This window comes from Tenrec ecaudatus, chromosome 7, assembly GCF_050624435.1.
Source record: "Tenrec ecaudatus isolate mTenEca1 chromosome 7, mTenEca1.hap1, whole genome shotgun sequence".
Lineage (NCBI taxonomy): Eukaryota > Metazoa > Chordata > Mammalia > Afrosoricida > Tenrecidae > Tenrec > Tenrec ecaudatus.
The window spans coordinates 86,720,184-86,732,420 of NC_134536.1; positions in this window are offsets into that span (position 1 = coordinate 86,720,184).

A 12,237-nucleotide genomic window follows, 5' to 3' on the forward strand; every position below is an offset into this window, starting at 1 on the left:
AGAACACAGCTTTCCCCCAGATCCTGGATGCTTCCTCCCCCCAACTACCATGATCCGAATTCTACCTTGCAGGGCTGGATAGGGCAGAGGTTGTACACTGGTACATATGAGGGCTGGAGGCACAGGGAATCCAGGTTGGATGATACCTTCAGGACCAAGGGTGTGAGGGGCGATGCTGAGAGAGTGGAGGGTGAGTGGGTTGGAAAGGGGGAACTGATTACAAGGATCCACATGTGAACTCCTCCCTGGGAGAGGGACGGCAGAGAAGGGGGGGAAGGGAGACTCTGGATAGGGCAAGATATGACAAAATAACGATGTATAAATTACCAAGGGCACATGAGGGAGGGGGGAGCGGGGAGGGAGGGGAAAAAAAGAGGACCTGATGCAAAGGGTTTAAGTGGAGAGCAAATGCTTTGAGAATGATTGGGGCAGGGAATGTATGGATGTGCTTTATACAATTGATGTATGTATATGTACGGATTGTGATAAGAGTTGTATGAGCCCCTAATAAAATGTAAAAAAAGAGAAAAACCTCACAGGGACAGTTCTACCCTGTCCTACCAGATTGCTATGACTTAGAATCAACTTCATGGCCATGGGTTTGGTTTAGGGGCTTTATCCCAACACAGTTTTAGTTCTACCTGTCTCATGGCACCTGCCCTTTCTATCTCATGATGCAATTATTTATGTACTTGCCTTACCGTATCCACAATTCAAAAACCGAACTCATTGTCACGGAGTTCATTTCGATTCATAGGGACCGCTGGGCTACACATTCCCAGGGGATAAGTTCTGGGTGCAATAGATCCATCTTTGTTTTCACTTCCCTGGCTCAGTGCTTGCTAGGTGCTGTCAACTTGACCCTCAACTCCTGGCAACCTCATAACAGAACTAAATATTGCCTGGTCCTGTGCCACCCCCATTATCCGTTACAGATAGAATTTTCGCTGCCTGCTTTTTGGAAGTATATTGCTAGGCCTTTCTTCCTGGTCTGTTCTAGTATAGCAGAGCACATGCCACCCTAGATGGCGTCTATGCAGCATGCTAGCTACCAGTGATAGGGGAATGGGGGCTGTGCATGAGGTTCAATGGTAAAGAATCAAATAGGGGCCTTCTGCATGGAAGGCAAGAATCCTACCAGTGAACCACCAACACCCTCTAGTCCCTCTAAATGGTCACTTAAAAGAAGGAAGATAATTAACTTGCTGACTCTCAAAGCTGCACCAGTTTCTCAATGTATCCCTTGCTTCTCACATTTTATGAAAAGCAACAGAGAAAACAGCCTACGTCTTCCACGTTTTGCTTGGAAATCTCTTCAACTAAATATTTAAGTTGCTCACTTACAGGTTCTACTACTTTCCACCCAATGGTAGAACAAATTTAACCAAGTTATCTGCCACTTTATAACCGAGATCACCTTTCTTCCAATTTTTGATAACATGTTCACCATTTCCTTCTAAATGATCACCAGAAGCACCTTTAATGCTAATACTTATGCGATCACAAATGAATTACCAAACCTGTTACACAGCCACAGTAGTTAAAACAGCCTGGAACTAGTACAGTGGAACAGAAGAGAGAACCAGAAATAAAGTCACTCATCTACAGACAATGGATCTTCAACAATGGGCCAGAGGGCATTCAATGGAAAAGATATAGTTTCTTCAACAAATGAAGCTGGAAAAATTGGATGCCCATCTGTAGAAGAATGAAACAGGATCCGTATTTCACCCAATGTACAAAAACAAATTCAAGATGAAATAGAGACCTAAATATGATGAGCTATAGAGATCATCAATGGGAAAATAAGAACAAGCCTAAGGGCTCTACACTGGACAAAGACACACTAGCAAATGTAACAACGAAAACACACACACAATAGATGTCACAAATAGATTTTTAGGACTTCCTAAAAATAGGATAACAGAGTTAGAAGAGAACTCACAGAATACCAAAAAAAATATGTTGACACCGACATAATGGACAAGGGACTAATCTTTAAAAACTATTAAAAAAACCTGTAATATCTCAATATGAAAAAGACAAACAACTAATTAAAAATGGGCAAAGAAAATGAACATTCCACTGGCCAACAAACGTGAAGAAGTGATCATGATCACTAGCCATTTGGGACACACAAATCTAAACAATGACGAAATGCCACCTGATCCCAACACTGGCAGCCAAGTTCAGTAAAACAGACAATAACAAATATTGGAGAAGCTACAGAGAGATCGGAACTTATATACATTGCAGATGAGACTGTTGACATGCACTATCAGTGTGGAAAGCAAGATGGTGTCACCACAACTGGGAATAGAAATTCTGTATGATGCAGCAGTAATCCTTCTTCTGAGTATGTATGTTAAAGATGGAAGTGTCATAATCTGAGCAGACATATGCAAATCCATGTTCCATGCAGCACTGTGCACAATAACAAAAAGGTGGAAACAACCTAAACGTACATCAGTAGAAGAGTGGATAAAGAAACTCTGGTGCATGTATACAATGGGATACTATGCATCGCTAAAAAAGAATGATGAAACAATGAAGCACCTTGTGACGTGGATGTGCCTGAACAACATCATGTTAACTGAAAGAAATCAATCACAAAAGGGGATATATTACAGGAGTCTACTGTTATAAGTGAAAAAAAAACTTTAAAAACTAAGGTAAAGACTTTCATATCAAGGAACTGCCAAAGCAGGAGGACAAGAGAGGAAAGATAAAGTCATGGGCTAGACTGGCAATAGGTATTAATGGATGACAAAGCATTCTACAAGTGGGAGAAGAGAAATCAAGGAGTCGGTGAAGGTAAACTATTGGGGGCATTGATGAATGGTTTCAACTGTTAAATACAAAGCTGATGAGGCAAAATATAAATCATGACCTAATTTACAATAAAAATGTAAAGGAAAATATTAATTAATAAAATGTATATTAATACAATGCAGTATTTTTCAGGCATCAGGAGTTCTGATGTGTGGTACAATATGAAAGACCATGAAATTAATATGCTGAGTTAAATAAATCAGATGATAAAGGCCAAATGCTATATACTCCATTTCATTAAATACTTTGAATAGGCAAATGCATAGAGACAAAATTTTATTAATGACTGTCAGTAATAAAGAGAAAGGAGGAAATGGTAGTTACTATTTTAGAAATATTGAGTTTTTTATCAGGCTGGGTATAAACATTTTTAAATAAATGTAGTGTCTACAGCCTGAATGTACAATCAGTAGTGGAGATAGCTGCACAGTATAGTGAATTTAATTAATTTCACAGAATTTTGAATTTAAAAATGGTAAATGTTTAAGAAGTACATCATCAGCAAAATTCAACTATGGATCTGATTTGAAAAAAAACATACAGGGACCTTTTAAATTTTAACATGATTTTTTAAAAATAATTTTCTTGGAAGTTCTTAACAGCTCTTTACATACATACATCCACTGTGTCACACACATTTATACATATGTTGTCATCATTTTCAAACATCTTTCTACTTAAGCCCTTGATATCAGCTCACTTCCCCCTCCCCCACCCTCCCTCCCACATGAGCCCTTGATAATTTATAATTTTTTTAATGTCTTACACCGACTACAGTCTCCCTTCACACACATTCCTGTTGTCCGGTCCCTGGGAAGGGGTTATATGTAGATCATTTTGATTGATTCTCCTTTCTCCCCCACACCTTCCCCTTACCCACCTGGTATCACTACTCCTCTTATTGATACTGAGGGGTGGATCTGTCCTGGATTCCCTGCATTGCAAGCTCTTATCTGTACCAGTGTACAGATTTGTAAGATAGAACTGAGGTCATTATAGTGGGGGAAGAGGAAGCATTAAAGAAGTAGAAGAAATTTGTGTGTTCCATCGGTGCTATACTGCACCCTGACTGGCTCCTCTCTTCCCTGTGACACTTCTGTAAGGAGATGTCCAATTGTCTACAGGTGGGCTTTGGGTCTCCACTCCATGCTCCCCCTCATACACATTGATATGATTTTTTTGTTTTGGGTCTTTGATGCCTGATACTTGATCCCATCAACACTTCGTGATCACACAGGCTGGTGTGCTTCTTCCATGTGGGCTTTGTTGCTTCTCATCTAGATGGTCACTTGTTTATCTATAAGCCTATAAGACCCCAGATGCTATATCTTTTGATAGCCTGGCACCATCAGCTTTCTTCACCACATTTGCTTATGCACCCATTTTGTCTTCAATGACCGTGTTGGAAAGGTGAGCGTCACAAAATGCCAGGTTGTTAGAACAAAGTGTTCTTGTGTTGAGGGAGTACTTGAGTAGAGGCCCAATGTCCATCTGTTACCTTAATACTTAACATATAAATATATGTACATAGAGTTATTTCCCTATCATTATATATAAATATATTTATATTTGTAGCCCATTTGTAGGCCACTGGAGATCCCCTTGCAGAGGGGTCTGGGGGAGGAGATGAGCCAGATGTAGCAATGATGAAAAATACAACTTTCCTCTAGTTCCTAAATGTTTTTCCCATCCCCTCCTCCCCTCCCCCCTCCCCACTATCATGATCCCAATTCTACCTTTCAAGTCTGGCTACACCAGAGGATGTACACTGGTACAGATAGGTACCAGAAACACAGGGAATCCATGGAAGATGATCCCTTCAGGACCAGTGGTGTGAGTGGCGATACTGGGAGCATAGAGGGAGGGCGGGTTGGAAAGGGGGAACCGATTACAAGGATCTACATGAGATCTCCTCCCTGAGGGAGGGACAACAGAAAAGGGAGTGAAGGGAGATATCGGACAGGACAAGATATGACAAAATAATAATTTATAAATCATCAAGGGTTCATGATAGAGTGGGTGTGGGGAGGGAGGGAAAAAATGAAGAGCTGATGCCAGGGGCTTAAGTGGAGAGCAAATGTTTTGAGAATAATGAGGGCAATGAATGTACAAATGTGCTTTATACAATCAATATATGTATGGATTGTGATAAGAGTTGTATGAGCCCCCAATAAAACGATTAAAACTCTTTAAATAAAATAAATAAATATATTTATATATGTACATGCCTGTACTTAGACCTCTATAAATGTCCTTTGCCTCCTAGTTCTTTCCTCCATTTCTTTTTACTTTCCTCCTGTCCCACTATCATGTTCACTCTTCATTCAGGTTTCAGTAACTCCTCTGGGCAACATTGCCCATGATTAAGCCCTTCCAGGCCACTTGTTGTTCCCTTGTCCCTGGGTTTGTAAACACCCACTTCCTTTTCCCCACCTCCCCTTCTCTTGTTTCCCCCGGAACCAGCAGTCTTGTTGTTTTCTCCTCCAGTTTGTTGATCCCATCTATCTTATCTAGCTAGACATGCAGAGACAATAATAAACACAAAAATAAGGCGAAGCAAAACAAAGCAACTACAACAAAAAAAATGACAAAAAAAGAAAAACCTATTAATAGTTCCAGGTCTGTTTGTTGACCTTTAGGAGTGTTTTCCAGTTGACTCTGGTGGAGTGCCACACCTGGCTCCAAAGTCTATTTTTGGTATTCCCTGGGGACTTCATTGTTTTGCTCCCCCTTGGTGTTCTATTGCACACCCTTAGTGTTTTGCCCACTGTCATGGGGTCAGATCGGGCACAATTCCTACACTGTGCCTCCATTGTTGTCCCTTGTAATGCTATGGGTCAGTGAGGGATGTCATATCTGTGTCTCATAGTAGGGCAGGCTTTATGGTCCTCCCTGTGCATTGGCTGCTCTAAGCAGCAACATTAACCTCAAGGCTTGGTGGACCAGGATGTGCTCCAGTCTCTCTTCCTCCCCTTCATTTGCTCCCGTGTGCTCTGATCAGACATGGCCCTCTCCCTGAACTGTAGCTTCAGTGCTGTCCTCTGAAGTGCATTCTTCTGGGGTGGGGGGGTCTACATAGTTGGAATTGGGGCCAGTCCCAAATTTAACATTCTTATTGACATATAATTAAAATGTCATATAATTCAATAGTTTAAACATAATAAAAAGAGTTGTGCAATCATCACCACAACCAATTTTAGAACATTTTCTTCTTTTTTGTGCTGGTTATAATTAGGTCCCCATAACCCACCAACCTTCCCTACCATAACCAGCCACAACAACTATTAATCTAAGTACCGTTTCTATAGATTTACCTAGTCTATATTTCATATCAAGAAAAACATATATGAGCAGAAAATAATAATAATAAATCAGAACAAAACAACAACAATACAAAATAAAACATTCAAAAACCTTAGTTGAAAAGATAAGAGATGGGAGAAGGGGAAAAAAAGGGGAAGGGACCCCAGTGATGGATGTACACCACCACCACCACCCCAGGGGGGAGGGTGATGGACAGCAGAAACGTGGGTGAAGGGAGACAGTGGATGATGTAAAATATGAAAATAAAAATAATTCATAAATTACCAAGGGTTCACAAGGGTGGGAGAATGGGGGAGGGAAGGGAAAAAAGAGGAGCTGATACCAAGCACTCAAGTAGAAAGAAAATATCTTGGAAATGATGATGGCAACATATGTACCAAAGTACTTTATACAATTGATATATGGGTTGTTTTAAAAGCTGTAAGAGCCCCCAATAAAATGATTTATTTATATTTTTTTAAAGCAAAGAGAAAATTAAAAACTAGAACAAATTGAAAGGCCAAAGTGGATCATAAATGATAAGTTGTTACCGACACCTGCATTAATCTCCTTTCCAACGCACTCTGTCTGATAGTAAGCCTAGTCACACCCCTTGACTGTGGGCCAAAGGGATTCACCAGCAACTTAGTCCAATTGGAGACTCTCTGCAAATGGATTTGGGGTTTTCTTTCTTTTGTTTTTTTTTTTTTTTGTTTCTATTCATCTTTATAGATATTTATTTTTTAAATTTTTTTTCAATCATTTTATTGAGGGTTCATACAGCCCTTATCACAATCTATACATTCATCCATCGTGTCAAGCACATTTGTTGCCATCATCATTTTGAAAACATTTTCTTTCTCCTTCAGCCCTTGGTATCAGCTCATTTTTCCTTCCCTCCTCCTTCCTCTTTCACAAACCCCTGATAATTTATAACTTGCTATTATTTTTTCATGTCTTACACTGCTGATGTCTCCCTTCACCCACTTTTCTGTTGTCCGTTCCCCAAGGAGAAAGTTATATCTAAATCCTTGTGATCAATTCCCTCCTATAGCTCTTATAACAATTCACATATAAATTGTATCAAGTATATTTGTACATATTTTGCCATCATTATTTTCTAAACATTTACTTTCTATTGAGTCCTTGGTATCAGCTATTATTTTTTCCAACACCCCCCCACCCCTTGATACATTTTAAATTATTTTTATATCTTACACTGATCGTTATCTCCCTTCCCTATGGTTTCTTTTGTTCAGCCCCCGTGTGTGTGTGTGTGTGTGTGTGGGGGGGGGGGGGGGGAGGGTTATGTGTTGATCACTGCGATTGGTTCCCGCTTTCTCCACCTTTCCTCTACCCTCCTAGTATTGCTACTCCAATTCCTATTCCTGGATTCCCTGTGTTGTGAGCTCTTATCTCTTATCTGTATCTGTGCATATGCTCTGGGCTAGTCCACAATGAACGGCAGGTCAGGGGTCATGATAGTGGGGGGTGGAACCAGAGGAATGTTGTGTGTTTCATTGGTGCTATACTGCGCCCTGGTTGATTCACCCCTTCCTTGTGACCCTTCTGTGAGGGGATGTCCCATTGTCTGCAGATGGGTTTTGGCTCTCTGCTTCAACCCCCTGGATCTCAACAATTTGTTTGTTTGTTTTGGGTCTCCTGACACCTTTTACCTGGTCCCATTGACACCTCATGACCACACAGGCTGGTGTGCTTCTTCTATGTGGGCTTATTACTTCTCTGATAGATGGCCTCTTGTTTAACTCCAAGCCTTTAAGATGCCAGACACTACATTTTTTGATAGCCAGGCACCATCAGCTTTCTTCACCACATTTGCTGTGTACCTATTGTGTCTTCAGCAATCGTGCTAGGTGGGTGAGCATCACAAAACGCCAGGTTTTTAGAACAAAGTGTTCTTGCATTGAGAGAGCACTTGAGCAGAGGCCCAAAGTCTGTCCACTACCTCAGTGTATTGCCATATAAATATAGCACACAGGCCAATAGCTCTATTTTATGAATTAATGTATTTACATATATACACACCTATACTTATACCTCTGTCCATAGCTTTGCTTCCTAGATCATTCCTCTGTTTCCTTTTACCCTCCTCTTGTCCCACCATCACACTCTCCCTTCTTCTACCTCTTAGTAATTCCTCTTAGCTAGGTTGCTCTTGCTCCAACACTACCAGAATCTCTACATCCTCCTCATTGATTTTAATTCCCAAGTTGCTCACTGTCTATGGTGTTTGCTCAACATTCCCTTCCTCCACTTCCTCCTCCCCACCCCCAAGTCCCTCCAGAACCATCGGTCCAGTTGCTTTCTCCTCAAACTTGTTTCCCATGCCTACCACATATAGGTAGGCAAACCAACAATAACAGAGACCAAACAAATAGAAAACAAAAGGTCAAAAAAAAAAGATTTTTTAAGATAATGATAACTAGGAGGGAAAAAGTATATATAATTCCAGGTCTGTCCTAACCTTGATGCCTATCTCCCCACCGGTCCGGAGGAAATCCATGAACTGCCCCTCTAGCCTGAAGTCTATTTGAGGGGCTCCTCAGGGGCTTTGCTCCTAATTCTGCAACTTTTACACATATAATTCAGTGCCATTGATGATACTCTTCATGTTGTATAACCATTATTGATATCCTTTTCCAAATTATTCACTACCATTAACATAAACTCCTAAGCAACAACTGTTTCTCCTTCAACCAGAGTAACCATTGGTTAAGTTTTATAGTTTACTTGATATAGTAATCATGCACTTCCATGATTAAATCCTTTTTAAAAGAGTTGTATATACATCATTACAGTCAGTTCTATTGCTCCTTTGCCCCTTCTGCATTCATTGTTTGCTCCCCAAGTCCCCTCACCCTCCCTACCCCCAGACAAACCCTCCACCCGCTCACCTTTCACATTCCCTATAAAACATTACATTAGTTATTGTCTCTGTGCATCCACTCCTTCTGTGCTTTACAAACTGGGAAACTCAACAACAGTAAAAAACAAAACAAAATGGCAAGAAGAAAATAATAATACAAAGATAAAAATATAAATAAAGCATAATAAGGAAAAGACCACCATCAATATTTAAAAGGCTAGAGAAGAAATTTCTTTACTGGAATGAGTGAGCAATACTTCAGCCTAGAGCAAATTCAGGTTGGGTCAAGAGGGAAGTCAACTCACCAAGTATCATATTATGCCATGTTTCGATCCACCATAGTCAAGTTTACAATAATCTGTCTATAATAAAGCTGTTTGGGTCCTTTGTCTGTGACTACAGAGGATCTGCCAGTGGCTTAATCTGTCTAGATGGTCTGCAGATAGATTTTGGGCTCCCACTGTCCTCCATAACCTCCTACAAATTGGGTGTTCAGCACTTCTACTTTTCCCTTCATTCTATTTGGATTTTATGATTGTCATCTTTGGATTACACAGGCTGCTATGCTTCTCGATGTGGATTTAGTTGATGCCTCTCTTAGATGGCTGCTTGTTTGAATACAAGTTTTTAAGACCCCAGACACTATTCCAGTTGATAGCCGAACACCATCTGCCTTCTCTACCACACATCATGAAGAAGAGTATCAAGCAGGGCCATGTTACAAGAACTGACTGCTTTTGGATTGGGGCTAGAGTTAAGTGGAAGCCCAGAATCCATCTGCTTGTCCACAGGTTATGAACAACTTTGGTTTACATTGGCTGTTGTACTATGACAAAAACAAAAACCCATAAGAACAACAAAAACAAAGAAACAGAAAGAAAAAATTCCAGACCTGATTTCTTTTTCCGAAAACTTTTAGTGACAAGAGTGCATTAGTTTACATTTTTGAAAATCCCATTATTGGCTTTCTTAAATAGAAGACAGTGAAAGTCCTGTATCTGTTCCATCTGTAAGCTATTTTGGATGAAGCAAATGAGAAAAGTCCAGTCTCACAAAGACATACAGCTGAAAAGGAACAGAGTATTTAAGAGGCTTCTCAGATGACTGTGAATAAACTTCTCTGATACTACACCAAAATTCAACAAGCAATAGTTTCTTAAAGTTTACTTGCAGTAAAAAACTCATTCACTGCTATCAAGGAGATTCTGACCCCATTGGAGAGAGCAGAGCTGCCCCTGTGCGTTTCTGAAGCTGTAACTCATTATGGGAGTAGAAAACCTCTTCTCCCATGAGAACGCTGGTGATTTCAGACTGCTGACTGCAGTCAGCAGCCCAGCTCGCAACCACTGTATCACCAGGGCTCCTTACCTGCCTATAAGATTGTGGGAACCAGAAAGAGTTTTCCTAAATTGTCTCCTCCAAATATATGCCGAACTTAACTGCTTGCTACACATGGCAAATGACTATACACTTGGAGGTCAACAGAAGTAGGTCAGGGGTTATTCTCCCTAAGAGTTATGGGTTATCAGCCATCTAGAGTAAGCAGACCCCATTGTTTATCCCACAATAAGTTGGGCCCACTCCCTTCTGATAGGGATAGTAGTAAATTGTTTTCCTGAAGAGAGCCCAGAGAGGTCAAGCCCACTCAAGGGTGACCAAGGTTGGCCGCCATATTGAATCTAGGCTCAGTCCTTCTTGTCACATATATACCCTTAGTCCCTCCCCTTCCTATGATGTACACACCCCTAGCTCATCCCCTTCCTGTTATGCTTATGCCTATTGTACAACCCCTTCCTGTGACGTGTGTGGTTACCTGTAATCATGCCCCCTAAGTAGATATAAGCCTTGGTTAGCAATAAAGCTCACTAGAGGATACTGCACAGAGGACAATACTGGGGACACATGGTGGAGAGTTAGTGCAGTCTGAATCCACCACAGTGGGGCAAACCAAGAAGGGAACATAACAGTTGTGCAATGAGAGCAAAGCCAAGTCACAAAGCCCCTGAGAAGCCCCTAAAATAGACTTAAGGCTAGGAGGGGCAGTTCCCAGAACCCCCCAGGATTGATGGGCAGATAGTCATAAAGGTCAGCAGACAGATCTAGAACTGTGTATGCTTTTTTGAGGGTTTTTTACTAGTTTCCCCGTACCCCCCATTTTTATTCAATCTTCTGCTTTCTTTTTGTTTTGTCTCCATTATTTTTGGTTTGCCTACCTATATAAAATAGGCACGGGAAGCAAGCCCGAGGAGAAAGCAATGGTACCAAAGGTTTGGGAGGGACGTGGGGGGAGGAGGAGGCAAGGGGAAGGGAGAAGTGAGCAATAAACTCCATAGACAGGGAAATAACTAGGGAATTAAAATCAACAACAAGGAGGACATAGAGATCCTGGTGGTGTTAGAGCAACAGCCATCTAGCTGAGAGGAAATACTAAGGTGGGACAGGAAGAAGGTAAAAGGAAACAAAGGAAAGATCTAGGAAGCAAAACTATGGATAGAGGTATGTACATATATAAATATATTAACTCATACAAATAGAGTATTTGTCTAGATACAATGTATTTATATGGCCATACACTGAGGTAGTGGACAGACTTGGGTCTCTGCTCAAGCCCTCCCTCAATACAAGAACACTTTGTTCTAACAACCTGGCATTCTGTTGTACTCACCCTCCCAGCATGATTGTTGAAGACAAATGGGTGCATAAGCAAATGTGGTAAAGAAAGCTGATGGTGCCCGGCTATCAAAAGATATAGTGTCTGGGATCTTAAAGGTTTGAAGTTAAACAGAGGCCATCTAGAAAAGAGGCAACAAGTCCACATGGAAGAAGCACACCAGCCTGTGTGACCATGAGGTATCGACGGGATCAGGTAACAGGCATCAGAAGACCCAAAACAAACAAAAACATATGGTTGAGAACAAGAAGAGTCAGAGCAGAGACACAAAACCCATCTGTAGACAATGGGACATCCCCTCACAGACGTGTCACAAGGAAGGGATGAGTCAACCAGGGTTTAGGATAACTCAGATGAAACACATATTAGTCCTCTGCCTCCTTGAGGTTTCTTCACTCCCCACAGTCATGACCCCAGTCCTGCCTTTCACTTCGGGCTAGACAAGAGCATGTACACAGGTACAGATAAGAGTTCATGACACATGGAATCCAAATCAGATAAACCCTCAGGAACAGAAATGGGAGTAGAGATACCAGGAGGGTAG